The 19,366-nt window shown below is 39.8% G+C and overlaps 1 pseudogene; it reads left to right on the top strand.

Annotated features, from left to right (window-relative positions):
- Nucleotides 1-284: 284 nt before the first annotated feature.
- On the top strand, nt 285-814 carry LOC118852717 (annotated as a pseudogene).
- The last annotated feature ends 18,552 nt before the right edge of the window (nt 815-19,366 follow it).

Genomic DNA, 19,366 nt, shown 5'->3' on the forward strand with positions numbered 1-19,366 from the left:
ACACTAGAGTACATCCATAATAAGTAAAACAGTTGTTTTGGACAGGAGAAAAGGCTATTGTGAGAAATGGGCAATTTGCTTGAGTAGTGTGCCCCAGGTTCTTTTTAGGGTCTGTTGAGGATTTTTTTTAAAATGTTTTATTGATTTTTTTAAACATCAATATCACTTTCCAATGACATATCCTCCCTTGTAACAAAGCAGAGAGCTAAAGCAAAATAAATTGCTTCTGTTTAATTCTTAAAATGAGAATTATTAATGTTCAAATTAAAGGCTATTTCTAGCTTGGGCTCCATCTAGAGCAGCACCTGCCACCGAGATGTTGATGCCCAAGAAGAAGTGAATTGCTGTCTATGTACTCCATTTTAAGGAGGCAGTAATGGTAGCCAAGAAGGATGTCCACATGCCAAAACACCCCAAGCTAGCAGACAAGAATGTGCCCAATCTCCATGTCATGAAGACCATGCAGTCTCTAAAGTCTCGTGGCTATGTTAAGGAGCAGTTCGTGTGGAGGCACTTCTACTGGTACCTTACCAATGAGGGCATTCAGTACCTCCAGGACTACCTTCACCTGCCCCCTGAGATTGTGCTTGCCACACTCCGCAGAAGTCATCCTGAGACAGGAAGGCCAAGACCCAAAGGTCTGGAGGGTGAGCAGCCCGCCCGGCTTACTCGGGGTGAAGCTGACAAAGACACATACAGATGAAGTGCTGCTCCCCCTGGTGCTGACAAGAAGGCTGAGGCTGGGGCTGGGTCAGCAACAGAACTCCAATTTAGAGGTGGATTTGGTCATGGACGTGGTCAAACCCTTCAATAAAAACTGTTGAGATGTTTCATATTGAATAAAATTTGGGGAAAAACAAAACAAGAAAAAGAACTTAAAAGCTTTAATGTTATTTATAAGAATCTCATCGTAAAAGGTGTGTTTTGTAGTGTTAGAAGCATCATGATGGATTACATTGGTTTTGGAGGTGAAACTAAGGTTAGACACCTCCCATCAAGTTCAAAATCAGGCAATTTACTCTCTCTCAGGCTGTAAATTGACAAAGTTTCAGCTTTGCACCAGTACAGGAATTTCCTCTTCTGGATCTCTCCAAATCAATGTTATTGTTTGTTATTGTTGTTTGGTCATTTCGGTCATGCCTGACTCTTCTGACCTCATTTGGCGTTTTCCTGACAGAGATACTGGAGTGCTTTGCCATTTCCTTTTCCAGATAATGTTATAGATGAGGAAACTGAGGCAAACAGGGTTTGGTGACTTGCCCAGAGTCACACAGCTAGGAAGGCTAGCTAAGGGTAAATTTAAACTCAGGAAGACGAGGCTTCCTGACTCCATGACCCACCCCTCTATCCACAGCTCCACATACCTGCCTAATTAAAATCATAGGTTAAGAAACAACAACAACCACCAGGTTATCAATTAACAAGGATGTAAATGCCTGCTTTCAAAGATATCTAGGTAGTATAAATGAAAGTTGGCCATGGAATTAGTCAGAAATGGATATTCAGGTTCAAATTCTGCATCAAATACTTGGAGAAGCTTTGTCACCTCAGGTAAATCATGACCTCTCAGCCTCAGTTTCCCATCTGTGAAATAGTAATGATGATAATAATGTGATATAATACAGCATTTAGCAAACCCTAAAGAGTTTTTTATTTAAGTTGACAACAGTTATCATCAACGAACATTAAACACCCCAACCCATCAAAAGGCTTACATTCCCTTGTGTTTGTCCTTCACTCTGGAAGAGGACCATGATATCAGGGAAATGATGACATGACTTGCAGTTGACTATGATTTGAGCGAGGGAAGGCTGTGCAAGGTCACTAGCCTCACTTCCTCCTCTGGAGCCATGTGGGTCCAGCGGCCTGAAGCACTGAGACTTTGGCCCTCTCAGGCTCTTTTCAGGTTCTCGCTCTGAGTGAGGTAGTACCCATTCAGTAAATAGACCTCTTTAAAGAAGTCAGTCCAGGGATGGCCCCTTTAATCAAAACTCAAAAAAAAAATCAAACTGGGAGGGGAAGACCCTCAGGGTTCCTGGCCTTAAGAGAAACAATTACTATTTGGTATTGACACTCACTCTGTGCTAGGAGGGAAGGGACCTACTGCCCAATCTATGAGCGGCACAGTGAACTGGGTTTAAGGCTTGGTTTTTGAGAAAGACATCTAGCCAGTAAACCCAAAGTTAGGAAGGCAGCCTTCAGCCATCAAAATGTACCTTCCTTTTAGGAAGAGGGAACAGGGGAGAAGGAGAGCGTAACTCACAAGTTGTGTTTGTCCTTTCTTCTTGAAGAGGACCATGACATCAGGAAAATGATGACATGACTTGCAGGACTAGGGGTAGGAGTATACACAAGTACATACAAAGTAAAGGAACTTTTGTTTGGGAAAAGGCCCTGCAGGCAAGTAGGTGCAGACTAACCTTACACAGAACAAAGTATAAGCTCCTTGAGGGTAGGACAGGGTCTTTTTGGTCTCAGTATCTACGCAACCAAGAAAAGGCTATGGATGATGAAGGAACTGCTAAGCGGCCTTAGAAGCTGGCTCCAAAGGAAGCTAGGGATTCTAGAGAAAGAACTGTAGGGGCACAGGGAAAGTGAGAAGCCACATGAAGGAGGGCTGGGTTATACTGAAGCAGGTGTAAGCAAATAAAGTCTAATGAGGCTGGAAAGCTAGGATGAAGCCAGTTTGTCAAAGACTTTAAATACCAAGCAGAGGAGTATGTATTGGACTCTAGGGATAACAGTCTCACTAAAATATAGTGAGCAGGTAATGATTTGGCAGGTAACATTTGGAGGCAGAATTGAATGAATACTGGAACAACATGGGAATTGGGAGTCAGAAAACTTAGGTGTTGAACTTCTCTTAACTATCTCCTTTACATGCATTTTGGGCATCATATCTGTTCAATCTCAGAGTAGTGTTTCAAGGAAAATGCTTTGCAAATCATAGTGATCTCTATCGTTGAATTATTATAGGATTCTTTATTCCATGAAGATTTCAGAAAAAATGCTGGACCTGTAGTACAGAAGTAAACTTTTACCAACCAATCAGCAAACATTTTAATAAGCACTTACTATATCCCAGTCATTGTTAAGCCACAAAATACTACCCCTCCCACACACAAAAAGGGTAAAAATACTGCCCCTGCCCTCAGGGAACTCAGAGGAAAAGTAGGAGGAAGGAGAGGAGGGAGGGAAGAGATCAGGAGGCACCTTCTTGGAAGGTGGGATGTCAGGAGTTAGTAAACATTTGTTCATCACCTACTATGTGCCAGGGCCTCTGCTAAACACTGGGGAGAGAGTTAATACACAGTCCCCTGTCTTCAAGGAGCTGACATTAGATAATGGGGAACACAAGCAAACAAATTAAACCAACAAGCTATACACATGAAAAATAGGAAATAAGTGAGCAAAGGCACTAGAATTAAGAGGGGTTGGCAAAGACTTTCAGTAGGAGTTGGGGTTTTTGTTGGGACTCAAAAGAAGCCAGAGAAGGCAGTAGGTGAAGGTGGGCAGGGAGAGCATTCTAAGTTTGGGGGACAGCCAGAGAAAATGAGCAGAGCCAAGCACCCTGTTCATGGACCAGCCAGGAGGCCTGAGTCACTGGATAGGGCAGGCTAAGACTGGAAAGGTAGAAAGGAACTAGGTTATGAGAATTTTGAGGGGTAGCTAACATGGTCAAATCTGAACTTCTCCTATATCTGAATGGGAGCTGAACTGAAATGGGGAGAAACCTGAGGTCTACAGACCCCTCCAACCCCACCAAACAGGCTACTACAATAGTCCAGGCCTGAGAGGATGAGGGTCTGCACTAAGGTAGGGGCAATGTCAGGAGAAGAAAGGGGCATATTCAGGAAAGGTCACAAAGGTTAAATTAACTGGCCTTGGGGACAGCTTGGAGATGGAAGGGGTGGGGGAGGGGGTGGGGGATAGTGAAGGAGTGTGTGAGAGTGAGTGAGGAGTCAAGTATGACTCCTAGGTTGAGAGCCTGAGAGGCTAATGTTGCCCTTTACAGAAACAGGGAAGGTAGGAGGGTTTCCAGGAAAAGATAATGAGTTTGTTTTTGCACATTGTTGAGATTAAGATGTCTCTGGGACACCCAGCATGAGACGGGGAGTCTTGAAAAAAAAGCCAGGGAAGAGACATGTGAGAGGGAAGAACATTACAGTCATGTCAGTTGGGGGAAGGGGAGTAAGTACAAAGGAGATGGAGGGTAATGTGCTAGGAAATGCAAGGTGATGGTAGCTAAACCACAGACTGGGTAGAGAGGAGTAAGAAAAAGTTAAGAAGCATCCATAGACAGGAGGGAGTCAGAATTTGACAGGCTATAAATGCCAGAGGGCTTTATATTTAATCCTGGAGGCAAAAGGGAGACACTAGAATTTACTAAGTAGGAGGTAACACGGTCAAATGTATCTTTTAGAAAAATCACTTTGGCAGCTAAGTGGAGGATGGATTCTAGTGGGGAGAGAACTGAGGCAGATGAGTTGAAAGTTTATTGCAATAGTCCACGTGGGAGGTGATGAGGGGTCTATGCCAAGGTGGTACCTGAGTAAAGAGACAGAGATGTGTATTTGACAAAAACTGCTAGGAAAACGGGAAAGCAATTTGTAAGAAACTAGATACAGATCAACATTTCACAATGCATACAAAGGTAAACTCAAAATGGGTACCTGATTTAAATATAAAGGGCTACATGAGATCATAAGCAAATTAGTGAAACATACAAGAAATTACCTGTCAGATCTAAGGTTGAGGAAGAGTTCATGATCAAACAAGAGACAGAGAGGTTCACAGGAGGTAAAAAGGAAAATTTTGATTACAAAGCTTTTGCACAAATAAAATGAACACAGATAAAATTAGGAGAAAGGCATAAAACTGGGCAAGGAGGTATCTTTGCAAAAAGTTTGCCTGACAAAGGCTTCACTTCTAAAATATATAGAGAACTGAGTCAAATTTAAAAGAATAAGCACCATTCCCCAAATGATAAATGGTCAAAGCATATGAATAGGCAGTTTTCAAAGGAAGGAATCTAAGGTATCAATAGGCATATGAAAAAAAATGCTCTAAATCACTAATTATTGGAAAAATGTAAATTAAAACAACTCTGAGGTACCACTTTATCAAAATGACTGTCAAAAATGGAAAATGACATGTTGGAATTGTTGAAGTTATTCAATTGTTTCAGCTATGTTGGACTCTCTGTAACCCCATTTTGGGGTTTTCTTGGCAAAGGCACTGGAGTGGTTTGCCATTAACTTCTCCAGCTCATTTACAAGTGTGGGAAACAATAGGAGGAATTTTGTTTCCACAGGATTAAAAGTATTCCTCCTAGGTTTGAATGATAACAAGGTGTTAGTCAGAGGTGACTGGCTCTAATCAGAGCTGTCTGTGATCTAGCAGAATCAGGCTTCTGATAAGGTGAGAGGTTAGAAACTTGTATACATGCTTAAGGAGCTGTTGGGGGGGGCACGATGTGGGCAGTTCAGGGGGTTGCATCCAGAGAATGAAGAAGAAGGCAGGAGAATTGAATTTGCAGTCAATAAAACGGCTTGCATTTGTCTGAAAAAACTGTACTCCATTAAGGGGGCTACCCATTTATTCAGAAAGAATAAATGTAAAATATAATGAAAACTTGCCTGGCTTTCCAACCAGTATTGTTTATTCCTTGACTAAGTATGTTTCACACAATTTGGGGGCTCATCATGAGATTTCTAGCAACTGAGAAAGGAGGTCTCACTGGGGACAACGGGAGGAGCCCCCGCTGGTTTCCAGCAGGCCAGAGTGCCCATAGGTTGGAATTTCCCTTCTTCGGACTGCTAAATTCCCAGAACTATTTTTTGGAATCCTTGGGAACTCAGAAATATAAGAGTCTGAATGAGAAAACATGAAACTGAACAGCCAGATTTTGTAGGTCAGGTCCCTGAGCAAGGCAGGAAAATTCAGGATCTAAGTACTGCTTTGTCAAATCTCAGATTCTAGATTGATAAATAAGGTTTGCCTAGAATGGTAAGGAGCTCTTTAAAAAGGTACTGAGGAGGACAGAGGGATTCCTCTGAGCATTTTACCCAAAAAAACCCCTTGGATAAATGCTGGCTAACTGGGAAAACAGTGGGTTAACACAGGATAAAGACAGAAGCTGGACCTTCCTCAGAATGCCACTTTCTCTTTATCTCCCCGCTCCCCTTCATTCCCTGCAGCAGCAGTCTCAGGGGAGCAGCTGGACAGGAGAGAGAGAGAAAAAATACCTTAAAGTTTAAGGAAAGCATGAAAGGTTTTGAAATTTTGGCAAAGTTGTTGGTAAAAAATTCTCTTTCTCTCTCCATTCTAAATCTGGATAAGTTTTGAATGTGGAGAGAGAGACAAGAAAGAAAGCAGGGAAACTTTTCCTCTCAGATCAGAGATAGGCAGATCGATTTGCATAAAAGAATAGTTTTTGTGTAATGGGACACAACCAAAAGGTAACTGAATCCATTGAGGTCGTGTTTAGAAATGTGAGATGTGATACTCTTAGCTTAAGGTCTGAATACCAGAATGTAATTAAAATTTTTACATATTGTTATTTGGCAATGACTGGCCATACCTGGAGGCTTTGAGGTGGTTTTTAAATACTGAAAGTAATAATAAATCAATAATCTCTATATGTGATAATCTGGAAAAGTAATTGATATCATCTTATTTCTAAATTGTATAGTATTTCAAAAGTTCTCTTAGGTTGTAAAATTTCAGAGACCACTGTTAGGTAGAAATGGTGTCAAAGCAATTTTAATCTGACTTTTGTTGCATATAAATTGGTTTTTTTTAAAGGGATGTGATAAAAATGTGATAATTTGAAACTGTTATATTTGGTTAAAAGCAAGTAAGATAGAAGATTATAACAGATTTTTATGAAAATATATACAGTGGTTTAGAGTGATAGTTTCCACATGTTGGTGATGAGATGAATGATTCTCTGTGCAAGGTGATTTAGAAATGCATTTACCTAAATTCATAATGACTTGTTTAAAAGGCAATTTCTCTTACCTAAATGTTGTTAAGAATTGTGCTGTTAGAGAAAAATGATGAATGGGTTAAGAAGCTGTTCTACTGGACCACTGCTATAACTTAAGAAATCATAAACTTCCAAGTTTTGTCTTTATTTAAAAAGAAGTGTCAGTTAAAATTGTTTTGCTACAAAATATTTACAAAAGTATGTCTGTGAAAGGAAACTTGGAAATTATGCAAAGACTTTGTAAGATCTCCTGTTGTAATTTTTGTCAATTACATACAAGAGGTTTTATGACCAGAAAATCTGGCACTTTATGATATCCAGGAATTTATGAAAAAAGCAATTTCTCTTGTAATTTAGATGTTAGGTTAAGAATTGTGCAAAAATATATAGAAGAATGAATGAATTAGGATAAACTGCCAAGCTTTGTCTATATTTAAGTTCTTATAAACTGTGCAAAAAGTTTCTGGGTTGTAGAATTCCTATTGAGGAAATGAGAATCCTTGGAAAATATAGGGTGTGATTTTCAAGCTGTATCATCTAAGGATATATTTATGGTTTTGTTTTTTTGCAGGGGGGAAGGCAGGGCAATTGGGGTTAAGTGACTTGCCCAAGGTCACACAGCTAGTAAATGTGTCAAGTATCTGAGGCCGGATTAAACTCAGGTCGTCCTGACTCCAGGGCTGGTGCACTACTCACTGCACCACCTAGCTGCCCCATAAGGATATATTTATGTATGTTAATCAGGAAGTTCTATAGAAGTTTAGGATGAGGGGAGAAAACTTTGGGACGTCTTCAGGTTGGAGAATGAACTAGGAAACAGGGCAACTCTTAACCCTAAGGGCATTGTTTCCGCACGTGTTTTACCCTAAGAAAGGCACATTCAATGCCCCATTCTAAATTTTTGAGTAGAGGTGAAAAAGTTGGGACTGCTAAAGGTTTTTTTTTAACATTCTCTGTAAGTTTTGAAATTTGAGTAAGGAGTTTCAGAAGAGTCTCTTCATTTCCTTCCCCCACTCCCCCCCACCACCACTCGCCCCCCCAGTTTGGACAAGAAGAGAGAGCTTTACCTTTCCCCACCTGGAAAAAAGGAAGAAGGGGGAAGGTGCAACAGCTACAGATAATGTCCCGCAGGTAGTGACCTCGGGCCTCTGAGGCTGGGAAACCTGGAAATCTTACTGAGAGAGGGCAGCAGGGTCAGAAACCAGCTGACCTCCAAACCTGGCTTTTGAAGTCAACAAAACTGATTTCTAGTGACTGATTTTTAAGACAAAAATTAGAACTAAAGATGTGAATCCTGGTAAAGTTCTGATTAATGAGACTTGCCATCTGATGTAAAAAGAATCCCACTATCTAGGGGAGATGCCACTCAGTGTATAGAAGGCTGTGATGCTTTCTTTTCCTTTTAATGGCAGGTCTCTGTAATCAAAACAAGTAGTTAGTGATAAAAGGAAAAATGTCTGTCAGAATCTGTTACTATTGTGAAGTCTTGCTGTTTCCCATCAAATAATTGGGTAAATTGGTAGTCTTGTATAGTCATGTGAAAGATACAATCTCTGGAATAAGAACATTCTTTCTAAATGTTATGGGAATAGTTAGATAAAGGAAAAGAAATAAAGATACAAACACTATGTTGAATCCTTATCCCATAGACTAAGCCTGGGATTTAAAGTTACTGTGTATCTATATGGAATAAGGTACTCACGAATTTCAAAATGGTGTAATTAATTACTGGAACTAAATCAGAGACATCTTCAGTTTGGATTTCTAAGAGGGAGGTAACTTGTGGAATAGCTTTGCCTTGATGGAAAATTTAAATGCTTCTGTTTTGATTTGAATTCATTCCAGGACCTAAAACATAAGATAAAGTTAGTGTTTGAACCTATCATATTTACATGGTTCAATTTTTGAAGTATATCTCATTCTTTCAGATTGGGCATAGTTAGAGGAGAACAGGGAAGCTTGGGAAACTGCTCCAAATCTATTAGAGCAACAACATGATTTTAATGGAAAATTTTATGAACAAGGGTAGAAGTCCATGCAAGCTATTTAAGGCTCACTTTAAAGATGTTCCTTAACCAACGTAACATTACAGTCCTATCTTAAACTGATTATTGGAACTTGCTATTCAAAGAGCTAATGGGACTGTTAACTGATGGGACTGTTAACTGACTTTTTCTGAGTCTAACTCCCGGTATGGATATCAAGAAAGGCTGTCTGAGGCACTGATCCATGATGCCAGCAACCCTGTGAGGTACAGGTATGGACTATAGAGGGCGATCTCATGGAAAGGTTGGGAAAATGGCTATTCCACCTGAGCTGATCTCTCAACTGAAACCTGGCAGTTTTTAAGCCTGGCTCAATGCAGTTTGCAGTTTGACATAACTTTTGCCTCGAAGTTAGGGAAATATTGTTCCCTTACTACAAGTTATGTCCCTAATCTCTTAGTGGCAAATTTCTATAATCAAAAAGTTTTGTAAGCACAATGAAAAATCTATTAAATAATTGATTCTGGAACATCTTAAGTTACTATAAGATTGAGCTATCAGGCTTAGGATTTTAGGCCAAACAAAACTAGCTATTTAGACTTGATATCTGTTACTAGTATACATATATATTCCTGTATGAGTTAGGGTCCTTTAATTCTTTGTAATAGTATGGAGACAGGTCAAGGACTTGTGAGAATATTATTTTGTTACTTAGTTAATATCATACTTGTCTCAAGTTTTGTTAAAATTAATGTTAAAAGTGGTTTGTGATTTAGTTTGTAAATGACCTAAAAGAAACATGGCATGACTAGATGACTTGATACGTACGGAGTTAAAAATCGATTACTTAATGTATTTATGTATGTACTGGAGCCTGTTATTAATTCCTCCGTGAAATCTCATCCTTCTGATGGAGGGATTAATGGATTAGTGTAAAGTATAAAAAAATTAGGTTCTAATGTGAATCTCTTAAACATGACAACAACTGGCCGCGGTTCCAATTTTAATTTTGTAAGAATGATAAGAGTATTTATACTTATATATTTAGGAATGGTAACTTAAAATTGTGCCAAGGTCACTTTTGTAGGAGAATGGACGAAAGAAAGTGGGTGTCTATAAGACAAGAAGATGCAGAGATGCTGTGCTGGAGATGGCTGGAACAGACCAGAGGACTTCATCAAATGATGTTCCCAGCCAAACAGCTATATGAGAAGAGACTTCTGAATCTTAAAGGGACAACCGCATTATTGTTTGAGTTTCTGTATCTGTCTTTACAAAAGGGACTGCCCCCTTTTGATTTGTCAATGCATTGATCAGCCTCTCCCCCTTAAAGCCTACTTGAAGAGGAGATGGATAAGGGGAAGAATTCATATGAGAAAGAAAATAAGGGAGTATTAAAGATGTGGAAAGAAAAATTTGAATACAAGAAAAGAGGAAGAATTGTGGGAAACAATAGGAGGAATTTTGTTTCCACAGGATTAAAAGTACTCCTCCTAGCTTTGAGTGATAGTCAGATGTAAGTCAGAGGTGACTGGTTCCAATCAGAGCTGTGATCTAGCAGAATCAAGCTTCTGACCAGGTGAAATATTAGAAGCTTATACACATGTTTAATGAGCTGTTTGAAGGGGGCATGATGTGAGCAGTTCAGGTTTGCATGTGGCCAATGGAAAGCAAGACGGGAGATTTTAATTGGGAGCCAATAAAAGGGCTTGCATTTGTCTGAATAAGCTGTATTATTAAGAATAAATGTAAAATATAATGAAAACTTTCCTAGTTTTCCAACTAGTATTATTTATTCCTAGGCTTAAGTAAGTTTCTCACAACAAATGAGAAACTAAGACCAATGGGGCCAAACTAACTTCCTCACACAGCTAAGTAAATGTCTGAGACTGGATTTGAACTCATCTTCCCAATTCCAAGCCCTATTCTCTATCCATCTAGCTGTCTAGAGAGGATGTAGGCAAATAAGCACACTAATGCACTATTGGTGAAGCTATGAACTAGTTCAACCATTCTGGAGAACATTTGCAACTATCCCCCAAATTGTCACTAGAAAACAAAGAAAGAGGAAGAGAACTCAAAGGTACAAAAAACATTTCTAGCAGCTCTTTTTGTGGTGGCAAAAATTTGGAAACTGAGGGGATGCCCATTAATTGGGCGAATGGTTGAACAAGCTATAGTATATGAATGTAATGAAATACTATTTGCGATATAAGAAATGATGAAGGGGATGGTTTCAGGGGATAGTAGGAAGACTTGTATAAACTGATGCAAACTTAAATAAGCAGAACCAAGTGAACAATTTATACAATGATGGCAATAGTCTAAAGACAAACAAGTCTGAAAGTCTCAACAAGTCTGATCAACACAACAACCAACCACAATTCCAAAGGACACAGGAAACATGCTATGCGCCTCCAGAGAGAGAGGACTAATAGATTCAGAGTGTAAACTGAAGTATAGTTTCTTTTTTTTTTGCATGACTATACATATTTGTAATGATTTTGTTTTTCTGGCTTTGGGAGAAGGGAAGGAGAGAATATTTATTATATTTAATGAACTGAAAATAAAATAAAATAAAGTTATCAGGAAAAAGCAAGTAAGAATATTTTGTTAACTGATTAAAAAAATGTTGTGAGGTTAGAAATGTCAAGATCTGAGAACAAATTGTGGATAAAGTATTTGAAGGGGCCTCTATGTTGAAGTACCCCTAGAATTAGGGAAGTGAGAAAGGCTATCAGCCAAAAACTAAATTAATTTAGTATAGGGGCAGCTAGGTGGCGAAGTGAGTAGAACGCTGGCCCTGGAGTCAGGAGGACCTGAGTTCAAATCTGGCTTCAGACACTTGACACATGTACTAGCTGGGTGACCTTGGGCAAGTCACTTAACCCCAATTGCCCTGCCCAAAACAACAAAAAACAATCAAACAAATAAATTAATTTAGTATGGAAAAATTCACTGCATGATGGGTTGGGGAGGTCAACTGATAATAACCACTAGTATCCAGTGTCTTCCTTCTCTCCAAATCATCTTCCACATAGCTGTGATAACACTAAAAAGCACAGGTCTGACCAAGAACCTCCACAGCTCAAGAAACTCCAGTGGCTCCCAAATGAAAAAATACAAACTCCTTTGTTTGGTTTTTAAAGTTCCTTCACATCCTGACCCGTTTCATATCCTTCTTTAAAGCTCACATCCTATCAGCAGCCAGTTTCCCCAGTTGCTATTGCCTATCCCAAAATTAGGCATATAACAAAGTCAACATATATAACTTTCTTTTTTAAAAAAAGATAAATTTATTTTTATTTTTCAGCATGCACTTTTATACGATTTTGAGTTCTAAATTTTCCCCCTCCTTCCCGCCCATCCTCCCAAAAACAGCACACAATCTGATATAGGCTATACATGTATAATCATGTTAAACATACTTCCACATTAGTCATGTTTTGAAAGAAGAATCTGAACGAAAGGGAAAAACCAGGAGAAAGAAAAAACAAAAAAGAGAGAAAATGGTATGCTTCGATCTGCATTCAGACTCCATAGTTCTTTCTCTGGATGTGGATAGCATTTTCCATCATGAGTCTTTTGGAACTGTCTTAGATCACTGCATTGCTGAGAAAAGCTTATCAAAGTTGGACAATGAACAACGTTGCTGTTACTATATACAATGTTCCCCTGGTTCTGCTCACTTCACTCAGCAACAGTTCATGTAATTAATATATAACTTTCAAAGTTGTCCTGCTTGACTATGACTTTTCTCATTTGGAAAGGGAAGTCCATCCTTAGTTCCTTTTCTAACCACACCCCCCCATCAACCCGTTGAAAAGAAAAGTCAAACCCTTGTAACAAGTCAAGCAAAATAAATTCCCACATTGGCCACGTCCAAAAATGTAGGTCTCTTCTGAATTTTGAGTCCATCACCTGTCAGTAGGTGGGTAATTTGTTTCACCATCGGTACTGTGGAATCATGGATGGTCATTACCTTCCTCAGAGTTCTTAAATTGTTTTTACCTTGTATTCTGTAAATTGTTCTGCTCATTTTACTCTGCATCGTTTCATGGAAGTCTTCCCAGTTTTACTTCAAACTGTGCCTTTTGAGTTTTCTTAAGGATGCAATAATATTTCATTACATTTATATCATAACTTATCCATTTCCTAAATGATGTGTTAGTTTCTAGTTCTTTGTCACTATAAATAAAGCAGCTATAAAATTGGTACTTAAAGGTCCTTTTGATCTTTTATCTGAAGGACAGACCTAGTAGTGTTATCACTGGGTCAAAGGGTATGTATGCACAGTTAAAGTGACTTTTTAATCATTCAAAATTGCTTTCCAGAATGGCTATAGCAATTCCTAACTCCATCAAGAATGCCTTAATATGCCTGTTTTCCTGCAGCCCCTCCAACATCTCTTTCTTCTTCCTATTCATATTTCTTCCTTCATACGCTCTGACCACTTATCAATTGAGAAAGAAGCTAGGAATCCCAAGAGGCACAAGGAGGGACAGCCAGTGAAAACAAGACAGTGAAGAGATAAGACTACATGCTGAGGTGTGTGGAAGGATCAACAACCCGACCAATTTGACTGAACTGCCGAAGGAATGCAAGCAGTCAAGTCAGTCAACAAACATTTATTAAGCACTTAACTGAGTATCAAGTATTAAATGGTGGGAATTCAAAGAAAAATGCAAACATGTCAGTAATACTGTAAAATCTCCATGAAGGCAGGGATCTCTATGCCTAGTACTCTACACATAACAGGCACTTCTACTCAACAAACATTTCTTGTCAAAAAGATTTAGGAATGTGTTTGGTCCCCAAATTTAAAATCTTACATTGTACAGGTAGTTCTTGATTTACTTAAGTGGACCACTCTGCAGACCTCTCTGTAAAACAATTTTTACCTAACGTCAATTTGCCAAAAGACATGGGGGAGGGATGAAGGCAAGTAGGGGGCAGTGGACCTGTGGAGGGAGGGGGCTGGCACATGGTTTAAAGACTTAAGACACATAGGGGCAGGGACAGGGTCCAGACAGGTGGGAGCACACACTTCCAGGCAGGACCCAGATCCAGACAGGAAAGTCTGATCAACAGTGGAGATGGGCAGACAGGAGATTAATGGGGGGGGCACTGGTGGACAGAGTGGGGAAATTCTCCTCTTTCAGGGCCAGAGGTCTTAAGCCAAACCTCTGATCCCAATAGGTTGTTCTACTTTCTCTTGCAGGGTTTAAAAAAAAAAACATTTTATTTGGGTAGCGGTGGGAGGCTACAGATGAAGACTGGAAGGGCAGGAGGAGGGAGAGAAGATGGGGGAGGGGGAGAGAGAGCAAGAAGCCCAGTACTGTACAGTAAAGTTATTTATATAAAGCTGAGTTTGCATTCTGTGAATTTATTTAAGTCAAGAACTGTCAGTATTTTTGGTTTTTTTTGAGGGGGGGAAGGCAGGGCAATTGGGGTTAAGTGACTTGCCCAAGGTCACACAGCTAGTACATGTGTCAAGTGTCTGAGCCCAGATTTGAACTCAGGTCCTCCTGGCTCCAAGGCTGGTGCTCTACTCACTGCGCCATCTAGCTGCCCCGACTGTCACTATTTTGAAACAGGCAAACATTCAACACATATGTACTTTTTATTTGGCTATGTCCCACCCAACTTAAAAGCTTAGCAGCTACAATGTCACAAATACAAAATTCATTCACAAGGCAATGAAAATTACTTAAAGACTAGGAGGTGGGGGAGGGTTAGAGAGAGAAGACAGGAGGAAAGCCCAGAAAGAACATTTCCTACAAGCAAATAAAAGACACAGAGAGCCTGGGAACATTTGGAAGAAATTATCTGTACAAAAGAGGAGAAATTTGTAGGGAAAAGAACCTGTACAAGTTTTGACAGATGTTCAAATGCTCTATTTTTTAAAGAGGGGGACAAGGGAATAAGTACATATCAAGCACCTACTACATACCAGGCACTGTGCACTCATAAATGCTTTACAAACAGTATCTCATTTGGTCCTCAAAACACTTTGTGACATAGATGCTGTTATTATCCCCATTTTATAGTTGAGGAAACTGACTTGCCCAGGGTCACAAAGCTACTAAGCCTTTAAGACTGGATTTGAACTCAAGTCTTCCTGGGTTTGGGGCCATTCTGTAAAATACATGAAGTCATTAGATGCACTGCAGGACCCTTTTCCAAGATCATCCTTAAAAACCAAAAATATAAAGAAGCAGTTAAAGGTATATCTCTTCCGTCACTTTTAAAATTCAAGCAAGTAAGGCACAAAGAAATCCAAGTTCATGACACCCAAACAAAGGCTATTCAGAAAAATGGAGAAGTATGTGGAAAAGTAGCATACCTGTTATAGCACCAATGATAGCAGACTTAAATCCTGAACTGAATGGCTTACAGTACTTTTAAAAAAAAGTCTTTCTCATATCCTGTATACAGCAACAGAAAGTACCATGCTTACATTTCAAAATTTTAATTTTTCAAAAAAGGTTATCTCAGGGAAAGATGTGGAAATTCAATATGGAGAAACAATAAAACATTTCTGAAATAGTCCATAGGTGCTGCCTAATAAAGGTGAATCAAAGAAATTCTAGGCCCTGAGGTTAGGAAGACGAGGCTCCCAGCCAATGTGAAATTAGGCAAGAGATGAGGAGGAAAGCCAGAGATGAAAGTTCTCAGATTATAGATATTCCCTAGAAGACAGCTTTTGCCTTAGTTTCACCTGTATGATGACAATACCTAACAAGGTCACCGGGAAAATAAAATATATTACATGCCAAATAAAGTAGTATACATGCCAAGATACTGGATCTATGGCCATATTTATGTTTCAAAGGACCCCACTCAAGTGAAATCCATGACATTTCATATGAGGAATAAAGCAGACAAGAAATAATGACTCTGAAGATCAGTTATGCTGATTAATTACATACAGCAAAGAAGTGACAGGCAAGACCTTGGCAAAGGGAATACCAGCAACTTGCTCCTAACTGAAAGCTCAACTGCTGCAGCAATCTATGAAAACTTTTCGTAGGCAAAGGAACCACGAACTCCAAGAACAATAGACGTTGTTCTTTAGACACTGACAGAGTACAAAGCAAAGAAAACTGCTCACAGTCTTCCCGGACTACAGCCCTCCTACAGTGGGGCTTGTTATTTGAAAACCGGAGCCTCTGAAAAGTCACTTGACTAATTAAACTAGAAAGAGAGCCAAGTTTCCCTCCAAGTTGAACACAAACTATCTATACAAATTCTCTAATTTCTATGAACATAAAGAAAAGCCTGCCTTAATTAATAACCCTTACTCATCAGCAAGTCTCTCAACTAAAGTTGAAACAATGAAAAAGACGTAGTCAACCACAGATATATTATCTGTGTATTACACAGGAACACTGAATACACTATATAGAATCAACACAAGCAGAAAAGAGATGGACAGTCTGGCAAAAACAAAAACAAAAATCTCTACCAGGGCTATAAATACAGTTTTATGTGAGTGCTTGATAACCAGAAGTTTCTACCTTAAACAGCTTAACGAAACCATAACCAAACCTTCTGAGGATTATGGAAGTTTTCTACTTTGTTCTCTCCACTTACCTTGTGCCCATCTCACCCTTTACTAGGAAATCTATCAAAGATTCCAGAGTCCTAGTTATTGTTCGAATTATAGTTCTGATTATCTGCGAACCTGCACCGTCCATGCTACCACTTGCCATTGTTACTACAAATAACCAAGAATGACACTCTCCTTCAAGTTTCAAAGGAGCTTTTCTATGGTTTGAAGAGATTACTTGGAAGTTGTTTGAGGATCTGGAGTGGGCAGGGGGAGGGATTTGTTTTTCTAGAATTCTGAGGAATCAAAGATATCACATTACTGCTTCAGTTTCAAGAAGCAAAAAGGACAAAGTGAATTTAGACCACGAACAGGACCACATAAGGATCTCACAAGTTCTGTAGTCCAACTCCCTCACTTTACAGGTGAGTAGGCTGGAACCTAGAGGGGGTCAAGTAACTAACCCAGGGTGACAGAGGCCCCTTAACTGGCAGAGTTGGGCTTCAAACTTGGGCTCTTTGATTTCAAGTTCATCATTCTTTCTCTAGTATCTCATTTTTTTTCTTCTTCCTTTTTAAAAAATTCTTTCTCATAAGTAAGGAAAGCTAGGAGAGGAGGATACACGGAGGAAAAACAAGATTTTTTTAAAAGGTGTCCTTTGCTAAGTGTCCATCTCCTCTGACATCCAAATTTCCCTATAATATATCACTAGCACTGGATTTAGAGTCAGAAGCCCTTAAATCAAGTCTTACCTCTGATATCTCCTAGGTGTGTGACCTGAGACAAGTTATTTAATGATGCTTATGCATCTGTAAGATGAAACTAATTCTCTTGGGCGGAAAGGCATTAGATGTGAAAGTTATCTGTCACACAAATGGAAAGACAGTCCTTTGGGGGGTAAAGGTACTTTGGAACAACATTTCCAAGTCCACCTCCTCCCTCCTGATCTCAATTAAGAACCAAAGGGAAATACTGGGAGAGAAAAAAAAGTAGCATGTCAAACATCAGGTAAGGATCTTCCAAGAGTTTCACTAAAAGATACATGTATATTCAGAAAGCATCTCATTTCTATTCCTTCCCCCCCCCCCCACCCCAAGCTTAATCAGCATACTCAATAACCTTCTTAAATCTCAGTGATGATGGCAAATCTTCACCCACATCACATATGCTGGGAGCCTTCAGAGTTGCCATAAGACAACCTATTATCCTCTGAAGGCCAATTCAAATATCACCTCCTCTAAGAAGCCTCCGGATATCAACTAGACTGTAAGTCTCATCTAAGTAGGGATCCTATCATCTCTCCCAGGACTTAACAGTGCTCTGCAGAAATTGGAATTTGAAATGCCTGAAGATGAACACCTTACAGACAAAACTCATTTGCATATCTTGTATATATGTATGTATCAAACTAAAGTTTGTATCAGGGTACTAAATGGATTTTTATCACATGAGGTTTTATTTTTGCCAACAATTACAAAATGTATATATAAATGACTGTGCAGCACAGCCATACCACACAAGATTTATTCCAATAAGAACCAATTCTATTAACTGTTATTATTTTAATTTCATAGCAATAAGAAACACAAAAATGTGAATGGATGATAGATGACCTAAGTGCACTCACAAAAAATGGCTAGGAATCATTTTACCAGCATACGCAATACTGTGCAAATAGCACAGAGTAATAGTCAATACCAGATATACACCGGCAACTTCATTTTTGGGGGGTGTAAACAGTAGGAAAAGGCTGTTTCTTAGAAGGAGGTGGAGGATGGAATTGCATAGTCCTGCCCTGCTATATTCTCCACTAATCCAGAGTGAATCAAACCTCCCTCCTCCTTACCACCACCAAAGGAGAGAGGGCACATGGAGCCACTGACATCCTGGTGTTCCACTAAACATATTTTCCCTTTCAAGGCATTCTCCTAACCCACAAGAAAAAAGGATTACGACGTTGTCAAAAACTCACAGAGAAGAGGTATGGCACTCATGACTCTCCATTCCCCTCACTCTCCCTACTTTCACTGACAATGACCAACTTTCCATTCTGGTTGTTAATTCATGTATGCAGCCAATGTATGCAGCTAATCTCAGCTCCCTAGCCCTGGAAGAGCTCTTAAACTAGGAAAAAAAAAAGACCCAGTCCTATCCTGCTGCAAAATTTCTTCAAAAGTCAGTCAACAAGTATTTAACAAGTACCTACTCTGTGTGTTTAATAAATGTCATCTCCCTCTTTAGACCTTGAACTCCTGAGCCGGGGATGTCTTTCGATTTCCTTTGTAACCCCAGCGCTTAGCATTGTGTCTGGAACACAGTAGGAATGTTTTTAAACTTCCTGTTCTCAACACTTAAAAATGTTCCTACTCACGCTTAAAAATAAATTACTTCTACCCATCTGCATCACTGTCCCAGCGTTCTAGCCCTTGAATCCATCCCTCCAGTTACAAAGACCTCCAGCACTGGGGACCAAACACAACGGTACGTGCATACGGTAACAAACACAACCCCAGAAAAGACTGAATGATCTCCAAGAGGAGCCATTTTCCCAAAATGAGAACCACATCCAAATCCCACTGGCCCACTTCTCCAACTCAGAGAACAACTCCCACCAGAGTCCTTTGTAATGCTGTGGCAAAGTGCTGGAGGGGGGGGGGGGGCGCGCTGCCAGGGTGTAAACACACCGGTCTCAATCCCGCACAAAACTCCGGGGCGGCCCCTTAACTGCCTCCTTCCCGCACCTTTTTGGTAAGCGCTAGGGGGTGGGAAGTGGGGGGCGACCAAGGAAAACCAAGACAACAAACTGTCCCCCCGTCCACCCCGGGCTGAGGGTGCAGC

This window comes from Trichosurus vulpecula, chromosome 6 (genome assembly GCF_011100635.1).
Source record: "Trichosurus vulpecula isolate mTriVul1 chromosome 6, mTriVul1.pri, whole genome shotgun sequence".
In the NCBI taxonomy this organism is placed as follows: Eukaryota; Metazoa; Chordata; class Mammalia; order Diprotodontia; family Phalangeridae; genus Trichosurus; species Trichosurus vulpecula.